The following is a 12392-nucleotide window of genomic DNA, read 5'->3' as shown; positions in this document are numbered from 1 at the left end:
TCCAAATTTACTGAGCAAGAATCTTTGAAGGTGACGCCCTGGAATATCTATCTATCTATCTATCTATCTATCTATCTATCTATCTCTTTTATCTATGTCCACTTTTAAACTATTTATTTTGAATTTATTGTAGATTCATAAGTTGCAAAAAAAAATAAGGGAGATCCCATGTATGCTTCAGCCAGTTTCTCTCAATGGTAACATTTTGCATAGCCATAGCACAATATCCAAACTTGGAATATTTATTTTTATAAGCTCTCCAGATAATGATTACTCTGTTAGCTGGAAATTGATTGAATAAATGAATGAGTAATTGTTCAAGGAAATGGGATAACTTGGCTATTTTAATCCTGGAAAATTTAGCAACCTGATTATTTACTCAGAGATTAGGCAGTTCATTCATTGCTCTAATTAGAGGAATAATTCAGAATGGTTTATTGAAATCCTTTAATTAGTAATCTCTTTCTTCTTCTTTTTTTTTTTTTTTTGAGGCTTTGTAACCCCTCATTCAATGAACAGCCTGTACTGAAGTCTTTTCTGAAGTTTCATTTTCACCTCCCCCCAGTACTTTGCAGACTGATGGAGATGTATTAGAAGAGTGGATCTGTTTTGATCAGCACTCTACAGATAGCTGCTGAAATCTTTGCTCCTTTCCTTAAGAGAGAAATTAATTATCTCTTAAGAAAATTTGTCTCATTCCATCTTCCTTTTTATTCCCCCATGTTATAATTACATGTTAATAGTGGCATTAAATTAAAATGACCCCTCCCACCCCACAAATCACTCAACTATTAACTAATTCAGTTCTTATCAAGTTGGTATAATTTTAAGCATTAGGAGACATGGATGCTTATCTTAGTTCTGCCATTTGCTGGTTGTCTGACCAACAAACTCAACCCATCTGATGTAATGTTATTTTTATAAGAGAAAATAAATGCCAACTTCCCTGCTATTACACAGACTTATTTGTGTCATCCATAACACATTGTGTAAATATGAAATAAACTAAATAAGCATTAGATGATGAGTTTGAGAATAATAGTAGTAATGGTTAGGAATTTTCAGCAGGTACCTCTTTACTTCCAGGGGTGGGAGTTCTGTTATTGCTGTTTCTTTCTTTTTCCTTTCCCATGTATTGAAAAATAAATAAACTTGAACTAGAAGTTCTTCTGAACTTTATGGCATGCAGTTTTGGAATAGAGTTTGGAATGCTATTTAAATTATTTTAGTACTGCTTCTCTTTCCCGTGTTATGTAAAGCACCCATTTATTTAGGGATTCCTTCCAGTTGGTAGTGACAAGAATGGTCATGAGTGGTTAAACTTCACAAAATGCCTAAATATTATTCTACTGAAGATATGCCTTGAAAGCTGTTAAGCTGCAACAAAAATCTTTTCAGGTAGCATGTTAGGAAAGTGAGTTAGTACCACTCTCGACATCATTCTGATCATCCTCAGTGGGCACCATAGAGGCAAGGGGATGGTTTCCTGAAGCAGCTGAGCAGTGACTTGCTACTTGTGACTGGCCTCTGATACTAAATTGAGTTCCTCTGCACAGAACATACCAGAAATTTGTCTTTGCCACCTCCACTAAAATTGCTATCAGTGGTGTGAAAACACTGAACATCTCACTGATCATTATTTTAGGAAGAAGAAGCTTTGAAAGCCCAGATACCAGGAAGGTGAGATCTATGACCCAGGGATACAGAGCAGCACAAAGTTGAGAGCATAAAGCTATGGACTCACAAATTCTGCCAAAAATAAAAGCTGTTCCTCTATTCCAGGGCTACCTCTGCTCTGTGGTTTCTCTCACAAATGGAGTTTATCCTCACAAATTGGTGTTCTAAATTTCTTGCCAAGAACCTAATTAAATAACTGATACATGAAAAAAACAAACACAAGGGTATAGTTGATAGTATTCAGCAGATTCATTCTTTCTTTACTGGAATAAGAAAGGAGCCTTAGGAGAGGCAGTTAGGTGGAATGACTTTGAAGCCCAAGAACTTGATAGGTTAGAGGAACATGTGAGAAATATTTTAATCAACAGTACATTTCATGGTTACCACTCATGGAAAAGATGGTGCACCCTGTTTCCTTAAACGGATTCCCTGCTTTCCCACTTGCACCATAGGTCCCAGGCACAATGATTCCTTAAATGCCTTCATGGTAGATGTTCTCATCATTCCATGAAAACAGCCATGACTGTGGGAGAAGAGCGTAAGTGGTATGAAAGGTAGATAAGCATCTGTATACCCTGCTAGGTGTATCTTCTGTGTCTCTCAATCCTTCATTTCACATAAAAATTCAGAAAATGTTTAAGTAGAGGTTCATAGAAATAATCTATTTCTCAGGTTGAAATAAACAAAGGAATAAAAGCAAGAGAATTTATATAATATAAAGATCCGTGATGGTTTTATTTTAATCCAAAATAAACATGAAGGAACTTTTATGGATACCCAATTTTGGAATCCTTTATTCAATAAATATTAGATCAATTATTTCTAACATATTCTTCCATTTATGTATCCAATTGTCCTAAGAAATATTTTATCTTTATTTTTTAGTCATTTACTTTAAGAGTTTATATTAGTTGTCTATAAATGTATAATAAATTACCCTAAAATGTAGCAGCTTAAACTCTAAACATTTACTATTTTGATTCCTGAGAATCCAGGATCTGGGTGCAGCTCAGCTGGGTGTCTCTGGTTCATAGTCTTTTCACAAGGCTGTAATCAAATGTCTTCTGGGATTGCAGTCTTCTCAAGGGTTACTTGGATAGTATTGGTGGCTTTCAAGCTCACTCACGGTTCATGTATCTATTGGAAGCCATCAAGGGCTCTCCTTCCATCCTCTCCTCCTCTCTCACCTTCTCTTTCTCTTGGTGATAATTTAGATGTGTCCTTGACTGAGACAAGTGATTTTTTGGTCTTATAAGGTAAAAGAGAGATGGTATGGCTTAATGGAGCATTTCCCAAAATATGTTTTGTTAATATAAACATATTACTAAATAAACAAAAAATACTATAAGAAATGATGCCGAGTTAAAACAAAGTTTTTGTTAGTGTCTTTAATTGCAAGACTTCACAGAACCTTTAATGTGTACACTGTTTATCTCTGGAGGCGCGTTTAGTGTGGGAAATTGCTCAAATATATTTTAGTAAGAAATTGTTTTTATAAAGACATCTCTTGGAATCCATAAGTAATTCTTTTTAAAAAAGCTGATTTAGTGTTATTTTATCCTGGGCAGAGACCTAATTCTTGTATGTTCAACACCTAACTAAGCTTTACTCTACCTCTAGCCTGTAAATGAAAATAATAAAACCTGGCTTTCACTATCCTCTGGGGGGATATTATAAGATTCAACAAAATAAACACAGCAAAACATAAACAAAATTAAAAAAAAAAAGATATTATTCTTGCTCCCTGTTGGATCTTCAATAGTAACATTCCACAGAGCAATATGTCCTAGTGCTACTTTTTAAGTAACCTAAAAACATAAAAAATCAGATTCTAAAATCCACTAAAACTACCACAGTGTATTTAAAATGTATTTTACGAGCGCCTGGGTGGCTTAGTCGGTTAAGCTTCCAACTTCAGCTCAGGTCATGATCTCAGGATCTGTGAGTTTGGGCCCCGCGTCAGGCTCTGTTCTGACAGCTCAGAGCCTGGAGCCTGCTCCAGATTCTGTGTCTCTGTCTCTCTCTCTGCCCCTCCCTGACTTGCCTTCTGTCTCTCAAAAATTAAAAAAAACCAAAAACATTAAAAAAATAAAATGAATTTAGAGAGGTAGAAGACAGAGATATACAATTGCATGTAACCCTGAGAGGGAAAGACCAAAAGGAGAGAAGACTACCTCTGAGTGTCTTTTTTTTTTAACCAGTTATTTCTGCTTCTCTATTTACTTTCAACTTTAGTTTCTTTCAGAGACTGCCTCAGGACTGAGGAGAAGGGTCACCTTGAAGAACTATATTCTACTGAAAGAGGAGTACTCCTCTCCAGTGCCCATTCAAATCCTGCTGAGGCATTTTCTCTAACGAGACTTCTTTTTTTTTTATTATAAGCCTGTCTATTCACTAATGAACCAAGTGAACTATCAGTTGACTTGAATGAGAGTCAACCAATACTAAATCTAGTAACAAGAATCGAAAGCTAAATTGAAAGAATAAGCTTAGAGGTGAAAGTACAATTCTTACTGGCACTATATTTGGAGGTGGTGGAACATGTTTCTATCGTCACCCACCACAGGAAGATTTTGGAGCAATTCAGTAACTGGCTTCAATCTCACTTTGATAGCATTTGTCTTCTATCAGAAGTGAGTCCAATTGTAGCTCTGCTGGTGACTGGGGACTTCATCTCTTTCAAAATGAAGCTTTGCCCACCCTGCAGAGTTGTTGTAAGAACTAAATGAAATACCGTAGATTATCCAAGGGTACTTAGTAGTCATTCCCTAAATGGGTTTTCCTTTAGATTAGACAGGGTTATCAGATAACACACTTCAGGCCTAACCTTTGTGGCAACTCTAAAATCTAACTGCTCTTTGACAATACAAAGGTGGACTTCTTTTCCTTTCAGGTTTGCCCAGTAATTTCTGTAGTAATTATTTCTTGATTAGTGCATTTTTATTTTTCTATAAAGAGTTAAGACTATGATTTCATATGCTTATTATTCAAGTGTGGGCTTTATTTTAATTTAGTCTATTTTGTGTAGCAGAATAACTCTTCCACATGTGTACTTTTTGAAATATGTATGCATTATATGGTAATTATTTTTGTGGTTTTTGTCCAATTAAGGTATTACTAAACCGTGCTCTTGTAATAGACATGCCTTAGGTGAGACAGAGGCTGTGATCTGCACCTCTATCATTTACTGAGACAGAGGGTCTGAGAAGGCTGGAGTTTGATTTTTTGCCCAACCCCAAGGGCCACGCATGTCCAGTGATTGTACTTAAGCAGAAGAAACTATATACCATAGACATGTAAGTGAGAAGATGGGAGAAATTACATAGGTATTGATTTTGAGATATCAAGTCAGTGTGTTCTACCTCTCAGCCATCCCCATTTTTCAGTTGTCCAACTCTCCAAACCACTGAATCAATAGTGTGCATTGCATCATGGAGAAAGTATGGCCCAGTTGCAAACAGGAATGCACTGACTTTGAATTTAAAAATGAAATTTTATGGGGTGCCTGGGTGGCTCGGTTGGTTAGGCGTCTGACTTTGGCTTAGGTCACAATCTCGCGGTCCGTTGAGTTCGAGCCCCACGTCAGGCTCTGTGCTGACTGCTCAGCGCCTGGAGCCTGTTTTGGATTCTGTGTCTCCCTCTCTCTCTGCCCCTCCCCTGTTCATGCTCTGTCTCTCTCTGTCTCAAAAATAAATAAACGTTAAAAAAATAAATAAATAAAAATGGAATTTTTTTCTGTAGTCTGAAAGCAAGCACTTTGACCACTGAAAATGCCTGGCTTACTTGAGAAAGGAGTGATTTTCTCAGAATTCCAAGACAAACACTCAATTTGAAGAGGATCAGGGAATTTATAAGATGGGACTAAAGTATAGGAGAAAAAGGGTGCAATGCAAGGACATTTATTGGCACATGGGAGGAGAAAAACCTGTCTGATTATTGAGAGGTGGAGGCCCCGGAAAGAGACAAAATAATAATAATAATAATAATAATAATAATAATAATAATATCAGGTACTAGGGTTTTGATTTTCCTTAGGGACAAATCCCAAAGAAGGAATTAATGATATCCAAACAGATTTGGGGATTCCAAAGACCACTGGGGCTGATGTCATGCTTTCTTGGGCATGGTCTGGGAAAATGGAAAGTTTCATTAAGTCCCATGCATTTGAAATATCAGGAGTATTTATACATCACCAGCTGAAGGAAGTATTAGAGGGGGTGGGCCCGAGTGAAGTCCCACTTTGGTGTGTTGTGGAGGAAGCAAATAAAAAATCTTAGGCCCCCAAAGCCATTCATAAGTGCTACATACACTACTGATCAATATGAGGACTCCTGTAACCATATGGACAGTAGGGTGTGAGATCCTTGTGACTGGGGGCTAGGGTGAAGTCCATGGACATCAGCAATGGTAACCAGATGCACTCTAAAGATCAAGCAGGACAACCTAAACTCAAAAGGATACTCAGGGCCACATGATTACATCACTACAGAAGCAGACACAACAGAAGTCAACTCAGAAACCAAGCAGGGTATGATATATCAACTAGACTTGGATGTTCCACCCCCATGTCAGCTTCCTTCTGCACCCAAATACTATATTTGGAAGGAAAAGAAAAAGAATTTAAACCAGGAGAGAATCTTTAAAAAAATTTTTTTTTCAACGTTTATTTATTTTTGGGACAGAGAGAGACAGAGCATGAACGGGGGAGGGGCAGAGAGAGAGGGAGACACAGAATCAGAAACAGGCTCCAGGCTCTGAGCCATCAGCCCAGAGCCCGACGCGGGGCTCGAACTCACGGACCGCGAGATCGTGACCTGGCTGAAGTCGGACGCTTAACCGACTGCGCCACCCAGGCGCCCCTTTTTTTTTTTTAATTTTTTTTTTCAACGTTTATTTATTTTTGGGACAGAGAGAGACAGAGCATGAACGGGGGAGGGGCAGAGAGAGAGGGAGACACAGAATCGGAAACATAAGCCAGGAGAGAATCTTAAACATAAGATAAGCATATATATTCTGACTTTTATGGTAAGGGGGCTTCCAGAGCAGATAGAATAAGATATTAGTTATAAAACTAAACTCTGTTTTTGGTAAATGAATGTATACTTGCTAAATTCATACCTTTCCTGCAAGCAAGAGAGCTGTGAAGTTGGGTCAGCCTTTTTAGGATAGAATTTGTCTTTGAACAAGAATCCTGAACTATGGAAAATAAGCTAAAATATATTAGGACATTCTATAACTGATGTCTTTCATTTCCTCCTTGGAATTTTAAAATTATCCACTGTGTGCCAGGGTAGCTGAGGCCTGAGTTTTACAAGGGAAATTAACATCTTCCTACAGGCTACATATGAGCTGGTAGGACAAAGTGAGAAAATGCTGATGCCAATACTATAGTCTATGGAAGCACCTTAGGAACTTCTCCTTTTGTGGAATCTCTTAGAGCTCATATCTGCTCAATCTTGAAGGGGTTTGCATGCTACTTATTAATGGAAGACATTCCTTGATAATGTTCACGGCAATGGTGTCCTCTTCTCTAGCCATTAGAGTAGTACTTCTCTAGCACACTAGTCTCTTGAGAGAAGAGAAGCCAAGAGTTATTGTAATACATAGATGGCCACAGGTCTCTATTGACTAGGAGAACCCAGAAACTGAGGTCTAGTTTGACATAGGGGGTCTGGAAAATAACAGGCCTAGGCAGGCAGGTAAGGTAAAATCTAGAAAACTGTGCTAAGACAGGGAGAAGTAGCCAAGTATTAGGGAAGTCTAGCCCTTAATAGATCTAACTCTAGCTGAGAAATTTGGATAGTGGGCATTGATTTAAATTTAATACTAAGCAAAAGGCTATGGGAAGCAGGTGAACTCCAACTTGCTCAGCTGTAGGGATAGACTGAGTGTGAATGGATCTGAGAGAAAAAATACCAGAAATGAGGCATAAACAGTGGCATACTGTGTACACATGGTAAACGGCATCTTTTTGTTTTATCCCAAATGGTGTGTTTGGAGGAATGAGTTAATTTGCATCCTGCTTGAAGGCAGACATCCTTCTAGACCATTATGATCTGCTCTCCAGATAAATTTCTGCAACCCATTTATACTCTGGTTGTTGACCAGTGCCTGCCCTATATCTGTTCCCAAGGCTGATTAATAGACTTCCGCCTGTCGTGCCTGAAGCCCTTTATTAGTAACTGCCTCCTCCGGCTGTATTCTACTTCCATAATTCTATTTTGTTCTTGTTCTAATTCTCCCCAGTAACTTCAGCCCAGCCCTCAAAAGTTTTTGTACTTGGGGTTGATAGTGGTAGTGGTGACATGTCCTGTTACCTAATGCTTTCAAACTCATAGTGGTTATGACATTCAAATGAGATTTTACATGAGAGGACTGGAAAACCAAATCACTATATAAATTTTTAATTGTTCTGTGATGTTAACAGATAAACAACAATAGCTTTAAAATTCTGTAACAATAAGCTCATAAAAACTGAGGATTCAAGTGGTAAACATATCAGGGTCATCAAATAAATCAATGAATGAATAGTGATTAATTTAAACTTTTTTTTCAGAGTTTTAAGGCACCCCTTTGTTTTTTTTCTGAAGGACACTTTTCTTAAAAAAATTAATGTCTGTTGGCTACTCCTAACCCTCTTTCCTAATTGTGAAAGAAAACCTAACAGGAAGTCACAGAACTCACTGCTTCCCTTTGTGCCAACTCTCTTAGACCACACAGAAGCAAAAGCTAGATAATTTGGCAGAGCTATCAGACTTGAGGAGAGATTTGGCAATGTGACAAGCAGAAGAGAAGCTGACGTGGTATCACTAGGCCAGGACTGAAGAGTGGTTACAGGCAGTGCTAGTGAACTGCCTATACCCTTAGTGGAAAGCAGCTGGGTAGGGAATTTGTCCCAGTGGGTGGGGAGAGAAAACATGTTGGTTCACTTGATGTCAGGATGAAATGGAAGTTGGCATTTTAGGGAGTTATTGAGACCACAAAGATTGCTTGTGGAAGGAGAAGAGGTAGACATGGTAGGATGCTTATGATATATTGTAGGTTGCTTTAAATACCTAATACTGCCACTTTCTAGGATTAAGGCCATGTAAAACAATGTTGTCTGCGTATTTTGTTGGGATCAAATCCCAACTTAAAAACAAAACAAAATTTTAAAAAGAAAGCAAAAAAACCTAGATGCCTTCCAGACTAATATATATTTATATTATGATTAACTTTGAAGAAAATAGATTTATTTAAAAAAATTATTTTTAAAGCAAGGTCATATGTTGGGTAAGGTAGATCCTATAAAGGCATAGCATTATTGTTATGGTTATTAGAAGCAAACCTTGTAGGTTTAAAAAATTTATATTAGCTAACTTTTATTGAAAATTTACTATGATTCAGGCACTATGTTTAGTGCTTTACATTCATTTTTTCTTCAAAGTTTAAAACAAAATCTGAGAAATGTACTATTTTTATTGTGACTTAGTAGAAGGGAAAATTGAGGCCTGGAGAAGGTAAGACAGCTTGCTGATAGTCACACATATAGGAGGTCCCAGATCTGGGGTTCAAATCCATGTGTTGACCTATTGACAACCCTGCTTAACTAGGATTCTCAGTTGCTAATCTAGTCCTCTGAAAAAATAAACTGTTTCCCAGAAGCAAATTAGAATCACAATGATAAACCACTACATATTCACTGAAATGGCTAAAATTTAAAAAGACTTACAATACCAAATGTATCTAGAATGTGGTGCAACTGAGACTCTTATACATTGCTGGTGTAGTATTAAAGGGTACAGCCTGTTTGGAGAAGAGTTTGACAGTTTCATGTATAAGTAGCATACACTTACACAACTCTACAATTCCATTCCTAGGTATTCACCAAGAGAAATGAAAATGTGCTGGTATACAACTGTTCATATCAGCTTTATTCATAATATTCAAAAATAGAAACAATTCAGCTGTTCTTCAAGTGGTGAATGGATAAACCATATGTAGTGAATACTTACAATGGAATATTACTCAGCATTACAAAGCAATGACTGCTAATACTTATAGCAACATGGATAAGACTCAAAGCATTATGATTAGCAAAAGAGGACAGGCAAAAAAGTGCACATACTGTATGATTTCATTCATGTGAAGTTCTAGAACAGGCAAAATTAATTTTTAGGTTATAAAGCAAATCAGTGGTTGACTAGTACTGGAAAAGTAGGGTTAACTTTATAAGGGCATGACTGAAATTTTGGATGATATAAATGTTCTATATCTTCATTTCATAGTGGTTACACAGATTTATATATTTGTCAAAACTCACTGAACCATATGCTTAAAGTGGTCTTAAACTGTGTGCTTAAATTACCCCCTAACAAAGTTGATTTAAAAGTTTGCTGTTTTGGGGGAGCCTGGGTGGCTCAGTTGGTTGGGTGTCTGACTTCGGCTCAGGTCATGATCTCGCAGTTCGGGAGTTTGAGCCCCACGTTGGGCTCTGTGCTGACAGCTCAGAGCCTGGAGCCTGCTTTGGTTTCTGTGTCTGCTCTCCCCTGCCCCTCCCCTGCTCATGCTCTGTCTCTCTCTCTCAAAAATAAACATCAAAATTTTTTTTAAAAAAAGTTTGCTGTTTTCTGTAGTTAAGTCCCTACTGCGCAGGGATTCCCAGACTTTACTTCTTTTAATTTGCAGCCTGTTCCATCATATTTATTTAAGCATGTGTATATGTATAGTAGTATGTATTAATTTATTTATGAGATCGTGTACCTAACTGCTTAGAGACTACATTACATTACCAAATTGAAATATATATATTTTTGTTTAGTGTTTTCTTATGTTTGTCTGTTTAGTCTTTTTTTTTTTTTTTTTTTTGCTGACTGAATCAGTAAAACCCTTTTTATTATTCTGATTGTGTGAAAAACTATGCACTCTGCCAGAATTTTCAAAATATAGTGCATAATGCTAAATGTTCAGATGGAAGTAAAATGAAAATTTGAATCCAGCATTCATATTTTTTAACTCTGTTTTGATAAAAAAAACCTCTTAAACCAGTACCTCACAATGGTGAGCTTGAAGTGTTAGCTTCCGAATCATCATCTAATCATCCCATGCAGATTGAATTGTAGTTTTTCAAGTTTTAGTTTCAATTGAAAGTCGGTATGCCATCGTGGGAAGAATTTAAACGCTGAAGTCGGGTGGCCTGATTTGAATTTGAATTCTAGTTTTACCACTTACCTGCTGGGTGACCACTGGCAACTGTCTGACTTTTGGATTGTCCATTTGTTTAACTGAAAGATAGATATAATCACATTGAATTGTGACAAGTAGGAAGAGTGTAAGGCATATGGCAGATGCTATTATCTAATATCCACGGTTCTTGTCATTTATTGTATTAAACGTAGTACAGTAAGAAGAAATCAAGTTTTCAAATTAGAATCAGTGGTTTAAGCCCCTTTACTTTACTCACCAGCTTGGTGCCTGAGGCAAGCTCCTGGACCTCTTTTATATGGACCATTTGTAAAATGGTTATATTAACAACCTTGGTTTATTTTGCAATTTAAATGAGACTTTATAAATACCTGGTACAGGGTAAGACACTGTAAATACTCATCGATTTGAAATCTAGTTTTTATTGAAACTCTCATATAAAATGTATAATAAGTCTATTCAATAGAATATTAATAATAGTATTCCATTCACCAACCATGCCTAAAGATAAGTATTTGCACAAAGTTACCTTAAGAAAAAAGAAACACTGAGATCATAGAATGAGCTTTTCTTATTTTATCCAAATCTTCAACACAGCTAAAGAACTGGCCAGATAATGCAGAAGGCGTTTTATGAGCCTGTATTCCAAATGTTTGTTTGTCTCTTTTGTTAGATTTCTATGAAAATCTAGAAGGTGGAACCAGAAGGCAATGCAACTAATAAAACTACAGCACTGATTATTTCTTTTGACAGCACAACTGTTTCATCATAACTTGGTTATTAAACAGATGAATTAAGCAGATGTCAAAATAGACTTGAAGCTCTAGGGACCTCAGCTCTGCAAAATTATGTTATGAATTATTCCTCCTCCAGGAATACTTTTTTCCAATTGGATATTTATTATCACAGGTAATACAAAGCTATGATAAATAACAGATAAAATACTCACTTGATCTTAGCCAAAAGGCCGAGAAGTGATGTATAACAGATAAAATAAATGAACACATTTAGTGAGTAAACAGATAATAATTATTGTTTGAAAACAAGAAAGTAGACTCTAAGAAAATAAGGCATAATAATAAAACTATATATTCTTTAAAAAGTGAACAGGAAACTATTAACACACTGTAAGAGTGTAGGTAGCAGCATATCTTCCAAACTTTTGAATGAGGAAACAGTGTATTACCTGGCTTATTTATTCGTCTCTGCATGTCAAGGAACGAGGCCAAGCCGACTCTACATTTCTGCATGATACTCTATCTGCCTACCTGCAGGTTTAATTACTCTGATTTGAGGATCAATATATGGTTCAATGTCAAGATTGGCATTGGATATGGCACAGCCATGATTTTTAGTCAAATACACATGTGCATGTGACACCTTCTAATTTCCAAGAACTTATTTTTCATATTTAATTAAGGAAATATCTTGTATCTATTTTTTTTAGTCTTGTCTGGAAAATTGACTTTATTTCAGATGAAATGATGGAAGGATAACTAGTGGTATTTAAAATAACAGAGGTTCGTTCAATT

General features: G+C 36.7%; 1 pseudogene; it reads left to right on the top strand.

Annotated features, from left to right (window-relative positions):
• Positions 1-1315: 1315 nt before the first annotated feature.
• Positions 1316-1878, top strand: LOC123607650 (annotated as a pseudogene).
• The last annotated feature ends 10514 nt before the right edge of the window (positions 1879-12392 follow it).

Source organism: Leopardus geoffroyi, chromosome A2 (assembly GCF_018350155.1).
Source record: "Leopardus geoffroyi isolate Oge1 chromosome A2, O.geoffroyi_Oge1_pat1.0, whole genome shotgun sequence".
Taxonomy (NCBI): Eukaryota; Metazoa; Chordata; class Mammalia; order Carnivora; family Felidae; genus Leopardus; species Leopardus geoffroyi.
The sequence above is the reverse complement of the archived record's forward strand: the minus strand, read 5'-3'. Positions and strand labels throughout refer to the sequence as shown.